The following is an 18,068-nucleotide window of genomic DNA, read 5'->3' on the forward strand; positions in this document are numbered from 1 at the left end:
GAGGCCTGGCGTGCTGCGATTCATGGGGTCGCAAAGAGTCGGACACGACTGAGCGAATGGACTGAACTGAACTGAATAAAACATAGTCCCCTATGTTTTATTTATATTTATCTAGTCCCCTAGATTATAGTCCCCTAATAAAACAGTGTGTATCTAACTTCTAATTTGGTGCCTGCTTCTTGGAAAGCCTTGCTAACACAGTCTGTTGGACTATAAAGTCCCTGCTTGCTTCTTGGCACAGAACTGCCATTATATTACTTTTTGGTAATACTTTAGTGTTCATTGCTCAGTCGTGTCCAGCTCTTCGTGACCCCACAGGAGCCCACCAGGCTCCTCTGTCCATGGGATTCTCAAGGCAAAAATACTGGAGTGGGTTGCCATTTCCTTCTCCAGGGGAATGAACGTGAGTCTCCTGCATTGCGGCAGATTCTTCACCATCTGAGTCACCAGGGAAGACCCTTGCTTTAACTGATACATAGTTTACATGAACAGAGGAGCCTGGCAGGCTACAGTCCATGGGGTCACAAGAGTTGGACATGACTTAGTGACTAAACAACAGCCCACTTGCCTAAAGCCTATACTTCAGTGGTTTTTAGCAGTCACAAAAACGAGCAATGATCTCCACAATTAATTTTAGACCATTTTCATCACCTCAAAAAGAAACTCTGGGGACATCCCTGGTGGTCCAGTGGTTAAGACTCTGAGCTCCCAATGCAGCAGGCCCAGGTTTGATCCCTGGCCAGGAAGCTAGATCCCACATGCTGCATGGTTCACACACTACAATGGAGATCAGTGATCTCGTGTGCTGCAGCTAAGACTTGGCACAGCAAAATAAATAAAATAAATATTAAGAAACTCTGCATTCATTAGCTGTCATGACTCACATCCCCTCATTTCCACTAGCCCTAAGCAACCACAAATTTATTTTCTATCTCTACAGATGCTCTTATTTGGACATTTCATATGGATGGAATTGTATAGTATGTGGTCTTCGGTGACGAGCCTCTTTCTTAGCATAGTTTTCAAGGTTCATCCAGGTTGTAGCATATGTCAACATTTCATTTCTTAGTAGAGCTGAATAATACTCTATTGTATGGATATATCATACTTTGTTTATCTAGTCATCCGTTGATTCGCACCACTTCCCATTTCATTTGGGTTGATTCCACTTTTTGGCCATACTAAATAATGTTACTAAAATATGTACAAGTTTTTGTGTGCATACATGTTTCATCTCCCTTAGGTAGATGCCAAGGAGTGGGATTTCTGGATAAAATAGTAACTCTCTGTTTAACTTTTGGAGGAATACCAGACGGTTTTCCAAAGTGGCTGTATTATTTTACATCTCTACCAGCATTGTATGAAGGCTCTGATTTCTCCACATCCCTGTCAACACTTGTTACTGTCAATTTTTTTTTTTTTAATCGTAGCATGAAGGCAGGTGAGCAAAGAAGAGCAGGAAGCACTGTACAGGCATAAAGTGCACTGCACTCCAGGGTCTAATGCCTGATGATCTGAGGTGGAGCTGATGCAATAATAAAAGAAATAAACTGCACAGTAAATCCTATGCCCTTGAATCATCCTGAAACCATCCCCTGATCCCAGTTCATGGGAAAATTGTCTTCCATGAAACCACCCCTGGTGCCAAAAAGGTTGGGAACTGCTGTGGGAAGAATGATTGAGAGTGGTCATCAGGCCTCACGAGAGACCCTCAGCTAGAATCTGGCAGTTGAGCTGCTTTCAGATTCCTGGCCCTCAGGAACCATGCAAGACAATGAACATTTGTTTACTGTTTGAAGCTAGGAAATTTTGGCAAAAAATTATCATGCAGCAATAGACAACTACTATACTGTTCCAGCCTAAAATAAGCTTTTTCCCTCTTGTTAAACTTCTCTCCGTCCTCTTTTTTTTTTTTTTTTTTCCTTTCACATTTGGGCTTCTCTGAAGGGTTGCAGTTGTGCTTTCCAGGTGGCTCAGTAGTACAGAATCTGCCTGCCAAAGCAGGAGACACAGGAGATGTGGGCTTGATCCCTGGGTCAGGAAGATCCCTGGAGAAGGAAATGGCAACCCACTCCAGTATTCTTGCCTGGAGAATCCCATGGACAGAGCAGCTTGGTGGGCTACAGTCCATGGGGTTTCTAAGAGTTGGATGCAATCAAGCTACTGAGCACCAAAGGGTAGCAGTTAAACTGTGGATCTTCAGACTACAGCATTTGTACACTAAGACTTTCCAAGGGGGACACGGACATGGATAGTTTTAAGAGTACCAGTTTCCAGATGTGCAACATAATATTTAATCTTTCCCAGAGCTGCTCAGCCTGGCAATGAGCCAGCAGTCGAGGCTTCCTGCAGGTGATCTTTTCACAATAGCTCTTCATCTTTTTATTGGAAATGTAGAGCTATAACTCTCACTCATCCTGAATATTACATTCCACTGTGAGATTTCATTGCTTTGGAATTAAAAAAACCTCAGTGGGCTAAATGAAAGGGTGTCGAAAGAGTGAATGACATTTATTGAATGGATAAGAAAACTTTTTGTAAGTTGAGTGGTTTCCAGTTCTTTGCTTTCAACAAAACTGAAGGAAGATCTAATCAAGTGTCATCTCATACATGGTCTAAAATGATTTTTCATGATATATTACTATGTAGTTTTTTGCATACACTTTGGGAAGAGTTCAGAGAATTGAGTGACATTGCTATAATAAAACAGCTTCATTTTCCATCTACTTCTGTAGGTAAACAAGTTTGCTTGGTGCTTACAACTACAAAATGAAAAATAGAAAGACAACTGGCACTAATTTCTGTTGCATTCTAGAATATGTCATCTTCATCGATGGATGCACGAATTAACTTTAAAAGAAGTCCCATCTACTTTATTAAGAAATGCATTTCCATTTTACTTTTTTCTTTTGTTGAATAATTATTTGCCAAAATGTGCAATGCGTTATGTCATACTGCTTGTGTGAATGTGCTCACATGCTCAGTTGTGTCCAACTGTTTTTGACCCCATGAACTGTAGCCTGCAAGGCTCCTCTGTCCATGGGATTTCCCAGGCAAGAGTACTGCACTGGGGTGCCATTTCCTTCTCCAGGGGATCTTCCCAGGGATCAAACCCCATCTCTTATGTGTCTTGCACTGGCAGGCAGACCCTTTACCACTAGGGCCACCTGGGAAGCCCTGTGATTAAAAATTGTATTGATAAATTTAATCCAGAAGGAAAACATATTATTTTATTCTTAAATTTTTTATTTGTTTTGGGGGGGGGCGCAGTCCTCTCCTATCCGTCTCACTGCCCTTAGCCTTTCCCCATGGCTCACAAGACAGAACTCAGAGTGCATGGGGGCAGGTGGCAGGAGAAGCCTGGTGGGCTGTCTTGGGAGTGAGGATGGAGGTCTGGGTCAACTGGGCAAAGTGTTGTCTCTGAGAAGCCTTGGCTGCATGGACAATTCTTTTTCCCAAGGGTATGGGTAGAAGAGCTAAGTGATCCTTGGGCTCTGCGGGCAGACTGAGAAACGAGGATGAACCTGAAGGCTGATAGCAGGAATATCCAGGGCAGGGATTGGGACCCCGAGGATCAGTTCAGGACCTCATAGACACTAAGGCCAGAGAGCGGAGAGGCTGAAGAATGTGGGTTCTCTGGACAGCTGCTGAGCCAACTGGGCCTCCAGCTATCTCCTAGCATGGTCTACAGAGATGGTTGCAGGCGTGTGGCTTGAGAGACAGGGTCAATGCCCCACCACACATAAAACTAGAAAGAAGAGGAAAATGAGAGGTGACAACTTTGACCACCTGATGCAAAGAGCCAACTCATTGGAAAAGATCCATGGAAAAGACTGAGGGCAGGAGGAGAAGGGAGCGACAGGGGATGAGATGGTTGGATGGCATCACCAACTAGATGGACGTGAGTTTGAGCAAGCTTGGGGAGATAGTGAAGGACAGGGGAAGCTGGCGTGCTGCAGTCCATGCGGGTGCAAAGAGCTGGACAAGACTTAGTGACTGAAGAACATGTGAGGGTGTCAGGTCTGAGGTGCTGGGGCCTTTTCAGGAAGGTGGCTCCTCCTCTGGGCTCTGCCTGCGCTTGGGGAGAGGTGAAGGCCAGACAAGGGCTTCGAGTTGTTTTCAGACCAGGGGACATGGAAGCTGTGAGTGTGGCCAAGATCACCCAGAGCACATGGACAGTGAGCAGAACCAGACGGAAGCCTGGGGACTGCCAGCACACGGGGAGCAGCTGAGGGAGGGGGTCAGCAGAGATTCCGGCGGGCGGTGGCCTGAGGTGGCCACAGCCGAGCCGGGGAGGAGGAAGGGTGAGTAGGAGCAAACGACACAGAGCAGTCAAGGGAGCACAGGGCAGTGTCCCTGGCTTTCACAGTCAGGCCGTCATTTAAATGCAGTCAGGACTTTCTTGGCATTAGTGGTTAGGACCCTGTGCTTCCACTGCAGGGCGTGCAGGTTTGATCCCTGGTCAGGGAACTAAGATCCCACATGGCATGGCTCCAAAAGAGCAATAATAAAACATAAAATAATATTGTTTTCCTTCTGGACTAATTTATCAATACAAATTTTAATCACCGGGCTTCCCAGGTGGCCCTAGTGGTTAAGGATATGCCTGCCAGTATAGGAATCTGCAGATTCGATCCCTGGGTCAGGAAGATCCCTTGGAGAAGGAAATGGCACCCCACTCCAGTAATTTTGCCTGAGAAATCTCATGGACAGAGGAGCCTGGTGGGCTACAGTCTGGGTGCATGCTTAGTCATGTTGGACTTTTCATGACCCCATGGACTGTGTAGCTGTCTAGGCTCCCCTGTCCATCGGATTCTCCAGGTGACAATACTGGAAGTCGGGTGCCATTTCTTCCTCCAGGAGATCTTCCTGACTCAGGGATTGAACCCACATCTCCTGAATTGGCAGGTGGATTCTTTACCACTGGGCCACCTGGGAAGCCCCTCTTTATCTGGGGCGTTGTACCAAATGTCGCTCTCCCAGTCATCATGGTCATGACCCTGCTGGGAAGCCCCTCACACACCCCTCCATGGCGTCACCCTGGTTTTGCTGATGGCAAGACAAAAATCCAAGAACCAAGTGTCCCTCTCTGACCATGGTGGGGACAGTGGGGATGTGACCACACGGACGCAGCCCTGCTGAGCTCCCGTGGGTCTTGTCTCTTCCTTCCTTCATTCTGATGTGCCCATAGGATGCTATTCCTCCATCTCCTCCATCAGTACCACACAGAGAGGTCACTTCCAGCAGCTATTAGGGGACAAAGATGCTGCTATCCTAACCACCCCCATACCACGCAGGCAACTGGTTTCTAGGCTGTGGATCCCCATCAGGAAATTTAACTCCTGAAATTCCAGGACAGGGCACATAGCACTTGGGGGCCACAAAAGCTTCAGTCCCATCCTCTAGTGCTGCCAAACTCTTCATTAGGAAAAGAATGGTAAACATTGCTTCAGTCATGTCTGCTGAGGCTGAGGACAATGACTACGCAGGACTGATGCAAAAGATACTGGCTCCACAGTGTGCTGGTCCACCACTAGGTCCAAGGACACCTGGCCACTTCCTGGGAGGAGGAAGGGATGAATGAAGGTCACTCCCAGAGGCAGCATCACCGAGCAAGAGGCTCTGGGACTAGTGAAGACGGTGAAAGCCTGGATGTTCTTTGGGGTTGCTGGTAAGAAACTTGCTCACTACTAGACCCTGGCTGGATGGTCCTGGAATGTCCTCATCAACACAGCCTGTTGTACGGATGCATCAAGGGAAGCAGGACACATCTCATGATAAGTCTGTATCCCAACAGAAACAAAAGCCAGGGACACACACACACAACAGACCCAAAGGATTGCTAATTCTTCCTGGGTAACATGTTCATTGCCAGGGACTGCTTTAGCCAGGGTCTCCTTTAAAATGTCCCCAAAGTCAAAGAGTGAGGGGCTTTCCTGGTAGCTCAACGGTAAAGAATCCACCTGCCAATGCAGGAGACAAGAGTTCAATCCCTGGGTCAGGAGGACCTCCTGGAGAAGGGAATGGCAACCAACTACAGTATTCTTGCCTGGGAAATCCCATGGACAGAGAAGCCTACAGTCCATGGGTCGCAAACAGTTGAACATGACTTAGCGACTAAACAACAAGGCCAACAGGGTCGTACAACTATGGAAGCACCATTTTGCCTTCTCCCTGGATTATGATTCATCCTAGGCCCCCACATTCATTATTTGGTCAACAAAGCAATCAGAGCCTGCTGTCCGAAGGGGCTCTAAGTACTACCTTCACTCTCCTGTGTGTCTGTGTAACTAAGCAAAATTATTCCATTGTGCGAAGGGATAGACTCTTCAATAAGCAGCGCTGGGGAAACTGGATGCTGCTGCTGCTGCTGCTAAGTCACTTCAGTCGTGTCCGACTCTGTGTGACCCCATAGACAGCAGCCCACGAGGCTCCCCCATCCTTGGAATTCTCCAGGCAAGAACACTGGAGTGGGTTGCCATTTCCTTCTCCAATGCATGAAAGTGAAAAGTGAAAGTGAAGTCGCTCAGTCGTGTTCAACTCTTAGCGACCCCATGGACTGCAGCCTACCAGCCTCCTCCATCCATGGGAGTTTCCAGGCAAGAGTACTGGAGTGGGGTGCCATTGCCTTCTCCAGGGGAAACTGGATAATCACATGTAAAAGAATGAAACTTGACCCCTATCTTATGCCACTCATCAAAATAAACTCAAAATGGATTAAAGACTTAAATGTAAGAACTAAAACCACAGAACCCCTAGAAGAACACATAGGGGGAAACTTCCACGTATACACCAAAAGCACAAGCAACAAAAGCAAAAATAGACAAGTGGGATTACATCAACCAAAAAGCTTTTGCACAGCAAAAGAAACACTCAATAAAATGAAAAGGCAACCTATGGAATGGGAGAAAATATTTGGAAGCTATCTATATGATAAGGAGTTAATTTCTAAAACATAGAAGGAAATCATATAACCCAACAGCAAAAACCACTCCAATAATTTGATTTAAAATTGGGCAGAGGACTTAAATAGATTTTCACCTTACATCTTAGCATGGCTATTATAAAAAAGACAAGAGATAAGTGAGGCAGTGATCAAGACCATTCACGAGAAAAAGAAATGCAAAAAGGCAAAATGGTTGTCTGAGGAAGTCTTCCAAATAGCTGGGAAAAGAAGAGAAGCTAAAGGCAAAGGAGAAAAGGAAAGATATACCCATCTGAATGCAGAGTTCCAAAGACTAGCAAGGAGAGATAAGAAAGCCTTCCTCAGTGATCAATGTAAAGAAATAGAAGAAAACAATAGAATGGGAAAGACTAGAGATCTCTTCAAGAAAATTAGAGATACCAAGGGAACATTTCATGCAAAGATGGGTGCAATAAAGTACAGAAACGGTATGGACCTAACAGAAGCAGAAGATATTAAAAGGGGTGGTAAGAATACACAGAAGAACTATACAAAAAAGATATTCATGACCCAGATAACCATGATGGTGTGATCACTCATCTAGAGCCAGACATCTTGGAATGTGAAGTCAAGTGGGCCATAGGAAGCATCACTATGAACAAAGCTAGTGGAGGTGATGGAATTTCAGTGGCGCTATTTCAAATCCTAAAAGATGATGCTATGAAAGTGCTGCACTCAATATGCCAGCAAATTTGGAGAACTCATCATTGGCCACAGGACTGGAAAAGGTCAGTTTTCATTCCAATCCCAAAGAAAGGCAATGCCAAAGAATGTTCAATCAAACTACCGCACAACTGCACTCATCTCACATGCTAGCAAAGTAAAGCTAAAATTTCTCCAAATGAGGCTCCAACAGTACGTGAACTGAGAACTTCCAGATTTCAAGTTGGATTTAGAGAAGGCAGAGGAACCAGAGATCAAATTGCCAATGTCCTCTGGATCATCTAAAAAGAAGAGTTCCAGAAAAACATCTACTTCTGCCTTATTGACTATGCCAAAGTCTTTGACCGTGTGGATCACAACAAACTGTGGGAAATTCTGAAAGAGATGGGAATACCAGACCACCTTACCTGCCTCCTGAGAAATCTGTATGCAGGTCAAGAAGCAACAGTTAGAAACAGACATGGAACAACAGACTGGTTCCAAATCATGAAAGAAGTATGTCAAGGCTGTGTATTGTCACCCTGCTTATTTAACTTATATGCAGAGTACATCATGCGAAATGCTGGGCTGCATGAAGCATAAGCTGGAATCAAGATTGCCAGGAGAAATATCAATAACCTCAGATATGCAGATGACACCACCCTTATGGCAGAAAGTGAAGAAGAACTAAAAAGCCTCTTGATGAAAGTGAAAGAGGAGCGTAAAAAAGTTGGCTTAAAGCTCAACATTCAGAAAACTAAGATCATGGCATCTGGTCCCATCACTTCATGGCAAATGGGGAAACAATGGAAACGGTGACAGACTTTACTTTTTGGGGCTCCAGAATCACTGCAGATGGTGATTGCAGCCATGAAATTAAAAGGTGCTTGCTTCTTGGAAGAAAAGCTATGACCAATCTAGACAGCATATTAAAAAGCAGAGACGTTACATTGCCGACAAAGATCCATCTAGTCAAAGTTATGGTTTTTCCAGTAGTCATGTATGGACGTGAGAGTTGGACCATAAAGAAAGTTGAGTGCCGAAGATTGATGCTTTTGAGCTGTGGTGCTGGAGAAGACTCTTGAGCGTCCCTTGGACTGCAACGAGATCAAACCAGTCAATCCCAAGGAAATTAGTCCTGAATATTCACTGGAAGGACTGAAGCTGAAACTCCAATACTTTGGCCACCTGATGCGAAGAACTGACTCATTGGAAAAGACCCTGATGCTGGGAAAGATTGAAGGCGGGAGGAGAAGGGGACGACAGAGGATGAGACGGTTGGATGGCATCACCGACTCGATGGACATGGGTTTGAGTGAGCTTTGGGAGCTGGTGATGGACAGGCAAGCCTGGCACGCTGCAGTCCATGGGTCGGACACCACCGAGTGAGTAAACTGAACTGAAGTGTGGATAAGGATGTGGAAAATGGGGAATTCTTGTCCACTGTTGGTCTGAGTGTAGTGTAGCCACTATGAAAAACAGTATGGAGGCTCCTCAAAAAATTAAAAATAAAACTATCATACAACCCAGCAATCCCATTTTTGTGTATGGATCCAAAGGAAATGAAGTTATAATCTTGAAGAGATATCTGCACTGTGTTCACTGTAGCTTTATTCACAATAGTCAAGACATGTCCATCAATGGATGAATGTGTAAAGAAACACACACCCACACAATGGAAAATCACGCAGCCATTAAAGGGAAAGAATTTCAGTCAGTTGAACTGAGGTGGATGAACCTAGAGTCTCTTATACAGAGTGAAGTAGGTCAGAAAGACAAATACCATATATTAACACATATATATGGAATCTAGAAAAATGGTACTGATGAAACTATTTGCAGGGCAGGAATAGAGATGAAGACGTAGAGAATGGACTTGTGAACATGGGGGGAAGAAGAGCATGGGATGAATCTGGAGATTAGCATTGACATATATACACTATTGTGTGTAAAATAGATAACTCATGGGAAGCTGCTGTATAGCATAAGGAGCTCAGCTTGGTGCTCTGTGAGGACCGAGAAGGGTGGGACGGGGATGGGTGGGAGGGAGGCTCAGGAGAAAAGGGAGATATATATATATATACATATACATATATACAAAGCAAATCTCTAATTAAAAATTTTTTTAAAGATCCAAATAAATAAATAAATAAAAGTATTATATGGGAAATACAGCAACGATTAAAAAAAGAAGAAGGAGGAGTTCTTGCACACCAGCTTTCGTCCTTTGAATGAACCAGCACAAGCTGGTTTGGGAGCTTGGCAGCAAAAGGAGAAGGGTTGTGACACACCCCACAGCTGCATTCACCTTTCCCCTTAATATCTAGACTCTTTCCACTTCTTAACAAAATATTCAGAGCTGGGGGAGAGAGGAATATTAACACTAAATCGTCATTTGGTAAGTGTAAACCCAAGGCTCAGAGAAATACAGCGATAAATCATAATTTATAAAAAATGTATTAGGGATTTCCGTGGTGGTCCAGTGGCTAAGACTCTGAACTCCCAACGCAGGGGGCCCAGGTTAGATCCCTTGTTGCGGCACTAGATCCCACGTGCCACAGCTAAGACCTGCCACAGCCAAATAAATAAATTAATTAAATAAATGTTTAAAAAATACATTAGTTGGGTAGCTTCCACTCTATGCAATTGATCTGCAGTTAAAAAAAAAGAGACTTTTGCCTAAGTTTTACATAGGAAGTGTGTTCCTGCACTTTAATTAGGAAAATTCCTGATAAAAACAAGTCTTTTAACCTTTTATGGGTCATGGATATCCCTGAGAATTCACTGAAAGCTGCGAATTCTTTCCCCAAGAGTAGCCGATAAGGGCACAGATATAATTTTGTGTACAGTTTGAAAAGCTCACCCATGTATCTCCTGGCAATTTCTGAGTCAAGGCTAAAGAAACCTGCTTTAAAGTGTCAGCTGTACAGTGTTTTTTGTTTTTTTGTTTTTTATTCTGGCAGTGTGGCATGTGGGATCTTAGTTCCCCAAGCAGGGATTCAACCTGTGTCCCCTGCACCCCTCCCTACATTGGGAGCACGGAGTCTTAACCATTGGACCACCAGGAAGTGCCCAGCGGTACAGTTTTGTAAGATGGTTTAAATCTGCACAGCCTACACCTGAAAACTTTCTAAGGGAGGTGGGGGATGCATAACAAGTAAAAAGTGATTATGATGCTGTTTTTCAGTATTTGAATCACAGCTTAAAATTATGGTTTGGCAGCATACACATGCAGATTAAAATAAAAGGTATTTATCAACCTTATACCATAGCCAAATGGTATCAACATTCAAGGTTCCAAACTGTTCTGACAAGTGGACCCCTGCACTAAAAATACCCTAAGGACACCCTGCAAGAACCACTAGCTTCTCTCTGTCTGCATCTGAGGCTTTCACGCTCTGTACTGAGCCCACATTCTTGAATCCTTGCTATAAGAAGGCACAGGAAACGTTCACATTGTTTACTGCAATGTACACACATCTGCAGTTTAAGATGACATCTTTTCCCACCTGAAGGACAACATTGTGGCACTAAGTTACTGGGTTTCTAGTAAACATTTTGCATTAGAAGAATGACTACACAAAAACTTGCCTGCTTTTTAAGGATCCATAAAGTCTTCTTTTAACTTGGAGGCTGTGGTAACTGCTAGAAACTGCATTCGCGTTCAGCAGGCTTTCCCTCCTGGTGACCTCTGCGTGCCCAGCAAGCCGCCCCTGCCCGTTTTAGCCACAGTTCTACAAGTGGTGAAGGTGATGGTAACACGAGCTGGCTCCGGCTGCAAATAGCAACAGGCCTGCCACGAGTGAAAGCCCAAATATAGACCTGCCCGCTGCTGACTGCTCAAGTGTCACCAGCAGAAGTTACATGCTGTCCCCTGAATTACTTCTATTACCGTGGGGACTGGAGTCTGGGGCCTCCACGGAGGGGATTAAGATGTCTAGTTATGCCTAGAGGGTGGAGGGCAGTCACAGCAAAGGCAGGAGGCTGGCTGCAGGCCACAAAGAGGAGGAGGACTTCGGGGAGCCCCCAGGTATCCACCTGGCCTGAGGGGCTTTATCCAGAGTCTTTTCAACAAGCGCAACTCCGAAGGTAATCAAACACAACTTACTTCTTTTCTCCCACAATTCCTTGAACATCTACTCATGTATTCTCCTCTCAGGATAAAAATCCAGCACAGCAGGGACTTCCTGCTCCCTCTTAGGTAACACAGCCCTAGGGTTATTTGAAAGCATAGTCTCCATTCAGTAACGGAAGGCACAGTCCAATATGTTAATTAAAAAGTCAAACTTAGTTTGGACTTTTCAGGTGGCACTAGTGGAAAAGAACCTGCCTGCCAATGCAGATGCAGGAAATGTAGAGTCGTGAGTTCAGTCCCTGGGTTGGGAAGATCCCCTGGCGGAAGGAATGGCAACCCCCTGAAGTATTCTTGCCTGGAAAATCCCGTGGACAGAGGAGCCTGGTGGGCTACAGTCCACAGGGTTGCAAAGAGTAGGACATGACTAAGGTGACTTAGCACCTAGCACAACACACAGAATTAGTTTGCTGCTGCTGCTAAGTCGCTTCAGTCGTGTCCAGATCTGTGCGACCCCATAGATGGCAGCTCACCAGGCTCCCCTGTCCCTGGGATTCTCCAGGCAAGAACACTGGAGTGGGTTGCCATTTCCTTCTCCAATGCATGAAAGTGAAAAGTGAAAGTGAAGTCGCTCAGTCATGTCCTACTCTTAGCGACCCCATGGACTACAGCCCACCAGGCTCCTCTGTCTGTGGGATTTTCCAGGCAAGAGTACTGGAGTGGGGTGCCACTGCCTTCTCTGAAAATTAGTTTGGCCAGCATCAAAATCTCCTCCGTTCCCCAGCTGAGGCCTCTGCAGCTAGAAATCTGCCTTTTCTCCCTGCACCTCCTCCCAAAGCTGCTGGTTTGTTCGCCAGGGACAGGAGGCGATAATGTGATAAGGCAGTGCCTATCTGAGCTAATGCCACCGAGGGTGGGTGGTAGCTTCTGCTTCTCTGGGGCAGACACTCAGATCTCTCTGAGCTTTTCTACATCTCTGGGGTTCCCCATGATGCTCTCCCCTGGAGTTCCCACCGCCAGGCTGAGAACCACTCTTTTTCAAGGGATCCCTTGTACTCCTCCTCCAGGCTTTGGGGGACCACCTCTAAGATTCCTCAGATGAGGTCTCCTCACCCATGCCGCTGGTTCTCTCAGGCAGGATCCAGGCGCCTCCTTGCTGGCTCGGTGGTCCAGCTGGCCCACATCTGGATCTTGGGATGCAGGCTCCATCCTTGGTCCTGGCAAACTCTGGGATGCAGACGCTTCCAACACAGCCACTCCACCAGCTCAGCCACCAGAGCAGCCAGTCCTCTCTCCTCTGGCCACCATTGGCCCACCTGCAGGAAATACAGCAAACTCTCTGAAGGGTCCTGTTTTTGAAGACCCCTCACGGGGCTTAGGGGTAGAGGGTAGGATTTCCAATACTGCCCCTGCCCCTTCCAGTCCAACCACAGCTCTCTCCAGAAAAATTGCTCCACTAGTCTCCCTCCGAGACGCCCTCTCTTCTTCACTCTGATCCCTTTTTATTTTTTTCCACTGGTGCAGGGTTCTGGACCATTTCCTTTAAAAGTCTGTATGTGGTGATTTGATCTTAGAATTTGACATCTATTGCTCTTTGAAATCTTAATCAAAATTTTATTTTAAAAAACATTGTTACTGCCAAGTATCTATATAACAAAAATATTGGAAGCAAATAAAACATCAAAAGCAAAAAATCTGAAAGAATAAATTATGCAAAGATACATTATGTACAAGAAGGTTCACCACAGCGTTATCTCTATTGGCAGAAAATTGAAGTTAATCTATTTCTACCAAAATAGAATCATTAATAATGTCAACTCAGTATTGGCAAGTATTAAAATAATGGTGTAGATACCTGTTTTTTAAATGTGGAAAATGCCCACAATATATTTGTAGAAACAGTAGAAAGTAGAAAGACTATGCAAAATATTCAGGGCAGGGGTGTACCTATGGCTGATTCTTATTGATGTATGACAGAAAACCACAGAATACTGTAAAGCAATGATCCTTCAATTAAAAAATAAATTTAAAAAGAGTATGCAAAGTATTATTACAGTATAAAACCACCTGATGCAAAGAACTGACTTATTGGAAAAGACTCTGACGCTGGGAAAGATTGAAGGCAGGAGGAGAAGGGGATGACAGAGGATAAGATGGTTGGACGGCATTACCGACTCGATGAGAAGCTCCGGGATTTGGTGATGGACAGGGAAGCCTGGTGTGCTGCAGTACATGGGTTCGCAAAGAGGTAGACATGACTGAGTGACTGAACTGAACTGAACTGAATAAATATATATATACACACACAAAGTAAAAGCAAGGTTTACGTCTTCTGAGTTATATTACTTTTATCTTTTTATCTCTGATGTGTCCATTTTATAATAATTATATTTACCATGTGCTACTTTAAAAAAGTCTTTATTTCTTGTTTTAAATAGTATATAGTGTTTGACTTAGAAAAAAGCAAATACTACAAAAGAACCAAAAAATGAAGTGAATGTAAACCAGTCATACATCCTGGAAACAATTATTAGGTTTGGTGTATACTTATCCATATTTTTTCTAAGAATATATACATTTATTCCCCTCACATGAAATGAAAATTATAGAAAGCCTAATTTCATTTTGAAAAAGCAAATAATTTAGAAAGACTAATAGAAATGATAAAATAATATAAAAAATAGAGTTAAAAGACATTCTATAAAGACTATACAGGGGCTTCCCTGGTGGCTCAGTGGTCAAGAATTCACCTGCCAATGCAGGAGACATAGGTTCAGTCCCTGATCTGGGAAGATCACACTTGCCACAGAGCCACTAAACCCATGCACCGAAACTACTGAGCTTGTGCTACAGAGCCTGGGAGCCGCAACTACTGAGCCCATGTGATACAACTCCTGAAGGCCGCACGCCCTAGAGCCAGTCCTCTGCAACAAGAGAAGCCGCCACAGTGAAAAACCAGGGTGCTGCAACTAGAGAGTAGCCCCTGCTCATTGCATCTAGAGAAAAAGTCCGTTCAGCAATTAAGACTCAGCACTGCCAACAAGTAAATTAATTATTAAAAAATATATACAAAAAGATATTAAACAGACTAGTTCAGTTCAGTCATTCAGTCATGTCCAACTCTTTGTGACCCCATGGAATGCAGCATACAATGCTTCCCTGTCCATCACCACTTCTGGAGCTTACTCAAACTCATGTCCATTAAATCGGTGATACCATTCAACCATCTCATCCTCTGTTGTCCCCTTCTCCTGCCTTCAATCTTTCCCAGCATCAGGGTCTTTTCAAATGAGTCAGCTCTTTGCATGAGGGGGCCAAAGTATTGGAATTTCAGCTTCAGTATCAGTCCTTCCAAAGAATATTTAGGACTGATTCCCTTTACGATTGAATGGTTGGATTTCCTTGCTGTCTAAGGGGCTCTCAAGAGTCTTCTCCAATAGCACAGTTCAAAAGTATCAATCTTCGGCACTCAGCCTTCTTTATGATCCCACTCTCACATCCATACATGACTACTGGAAAAACCATAGCTTTGACTAGATAGACTTTTGTTGGCAAAGTAATGTCTCTGCTTTTGAATATGCTGTCTAGGTTGATCATAGCTTTTTGTCTGAGGAGCAAACACCTTTTAATTTCATGGCTGCAATCACCATCTGCAGTGATTTTGGAGCTCCCCCAAAATAAAGTCTGTCACTGTTTCCATTGTTTCCCCATCTATTTGCCATGAAATGATGGGACCAGATGCCATGATCTTCGTTTTCTGAATGCTGAGTTTTAAGCCAACGTTTTCACTCCCCTCTTTCACTTTCATCAAGAGGCTCTTTAGTTTTTCTTCGCTTTCTGCCATAAGGGTGATATCATCTGCATATCTGAGGTTATTGATATTTCTCCTGGCAATCTTGATTCTGGCTTGTGCTTCATCCAGACCAGCATCTCGCATGATGTACTCTCCATATAAGTTAAATAAGCAGGGTGACAATACACAGCTTTGATGTACTCCTTTGGCCACCTGATGTGAAGAACTGATTCACTGGAAAAGACTCTGATGCTGGGAAAGATTGAAGGCAAGAGGAGAAGGGGACGACGGAGGATGAGATGGTTGGATGGCATCACCGACTCAGTGGACATGAGTTTGAGTAAACTCGGGAGTTGGTGATGGACAGGTAGGCCTGGCATGCTGCAGTCCATGGAGTCGCAAAGAGGTGGACACAACTGAGCAACTGAACTGACTGACTGAGATGTTTTTCTGGAACTCTCTTGCTTTTTCTATGATCCAATGGACACTGGCAATTTGATCTGTGGTTCCTCTGACTTTTCTAAATTCAGCTTGAACATCTGCAATTTCACAATTCTCGTACTGTTGAAGTCTGGCTTGGAGAATTTTGAGCATTACTTTACTAGCGTGTGAGATGAGTGCAATTGTGCAGTAGCTTGAACATTCTTTGGCATTGCCTTTCTTTGGGATTGGAATGAAAACTGACCTTTTCCAGTCCTGTGGCCACTGCTGAGTTTTCCAAATTTGCTGGCATATTGAGTGCAGCACTTTCACAGCATCATCTTTGAAGATTTGAAATAGCTCCACTGGAATTCCATCACCTCCACTAGCTTTGTTCTTAATGATGCTTTCTAAGGCCCACTTGACTTCACATTCCAGGATGTCTGGCTCTAGGTGAGTGATCACACCATCGTGGTTATCTGGGTCATGAAGATCTTTTTTGTACAGTTCTTCTGTGTATTCTTGCCACCTCTTCTTAATATCTTCTGTTTCTGTTAGGTCCATAGCGTTTCTATCCTTTATTGTGCCCATCTTTGCATGACATATTCCCTTGGTATCTCTAATTTTCTTGAAGAGATCTCTAGTCTTTCCCATTCTGTTCTTTTCCTCTATTTCTTTACATTGATCACTGAGGAAGGCTTTCTTATCTCTCCTTGCTATTCTTTGGAACTCTGCATTCAGATGGATGTATCTTTCCCTCTCTCCTTTGCCTTTAGCTTATCTTCTTTTCCAAGCTATTTGGAAGGCCTCCTCAGACAACCATTTTGCCTTTTTGCATTTCTTTTTCTTGGGGATGGTCTTGATCATTGCCTCTGGCACAAGGTCACAAACCTCCGCCCATAGTTCTTCAGGCACTGTCTATCAGATTTAATCCCTTGAATCTATTTGTCACTTTCACTGTATAATTGTAAGGGATTTGATTTAGGTCATACCTGGATGGTCTAGTGGTTTTCCCTACTTTCTTCATTTTAAGTCTGAATTTGGCAATAAGAAGTTCATGATCAGAATCACAGTCAGCTCCTGGTCTTGTTTTTGCTGACTATATAGAGCTTCTCCACCTTTGGCTGCAAAGAAAATAATCAATTGGATTTAGATATTGACCATCTGGTGATGGCATGTGTAGAGTCTTCTCTTGTGTTGTTGGAAGAGGATGTTTGCTATGACCAGTACATTCTCTTTGCAAAATTCTGTAAGTCTTTGACCTACTTCGTTTTGTACTCCAAGGCCAAATTGCCTGTTACTCCAGGTATCTTTTGACTTTTTACTTTTGCATTCCAGTCCCCTATAATGAAAATCACATCTTTTTTGGGTGTTAATTCTAGAAGGTCTTGTAGGTCTTCATAGAACCATTCAACTTCAGCTTCTTCAGTATTGCTGGGCAGGGCATAGACTTGATTACTGTGATAGTGAATGGTTTGCCTTGGAGACGAACAGAGATTGTTCCGTTACTTTTGAGACTGCATCCAAGTACTGCATTTTGGACTCTTGTTGACTATGATGGCTACTCCATTTCTTCTAAGGGACTTTTGGTGGAGAGTTCTGACAAAACATGGTCCACTGGAGAAGGGAATGGCAAACCACTTCAGTATTCTTGCCATGAGAACCCCATGAACAGTATGAAAAGGCAAAAAGATAGGACACTGAAAGATGAACTCCCCAGGTCGGTAGGTGTCCAATATACTACTGGAAATCAATGGAGAAATAACTCCAGAAAGAATGAAGAGATGGAGCCAAAGAAAAAAACAATACCTAGCTGTGGATGTGACTGGTGATGAAAGTAAAGTCCAATGCTGTAAAGAGCAATATTGCATAGGAACCTGGAATATTAGGTCCATGAATCAAGGCAAATTGGAAGTGGTCAAACAGGAGGCGGCAAGAGTGAACATCGACATTTTAGGAATCAGTGAACTAAAATGGACTGGAATGGGTGAATTTAACTCAGATGACCATTATATCTGCTACTGCGGTTAAGAATCCCTTAGAAGAAACACACCTGAATTGTAAGTAAATCATATTAGCTAATACATTAAAAAATAGTTTGAGGGAAAATAAATCACTTCAGCTAAAAGGTTCTCTCTCCAAATGACAACCAGAGCAGAGCCCCACCTTTCTTTGGT

General features: G+C 44.0%; 1 protein-coding gene across 1 annotated transcript in view; it reads right to left on the reverse strand.

Moving 5' to 3' along the window:
• Positions 1–11,344, reverse strand: part of FSD2 (fibronectin type III and SPRY domain containing 2) — a 37,665-nt gene extending 26,321 nt beyond the window's left edge. Inside the window, exon 1 of the mRNA XM_005695011.3 lies at positions 11,198–11,344. The gene's annotated coding sequence lies outside the window, so the exon portion shown is untranslated. The remainder of the gene's footprint in view (positions 1–11,197) is intronic.

This window comes from Capra hircus, chromosome 21, assembly GCF_001704415.2.
Source record: "Capra hircus breed San Clemente chromosome 21, ASM170441v1, whole genome shotgun sequence".
NCBI classification, from domain to species: domain Eukaryota; kingdom Metazoa; phylum Chordata; class Mammalia; order Artiodactyla; family Bovidae; genus Capra; species Capra hircus.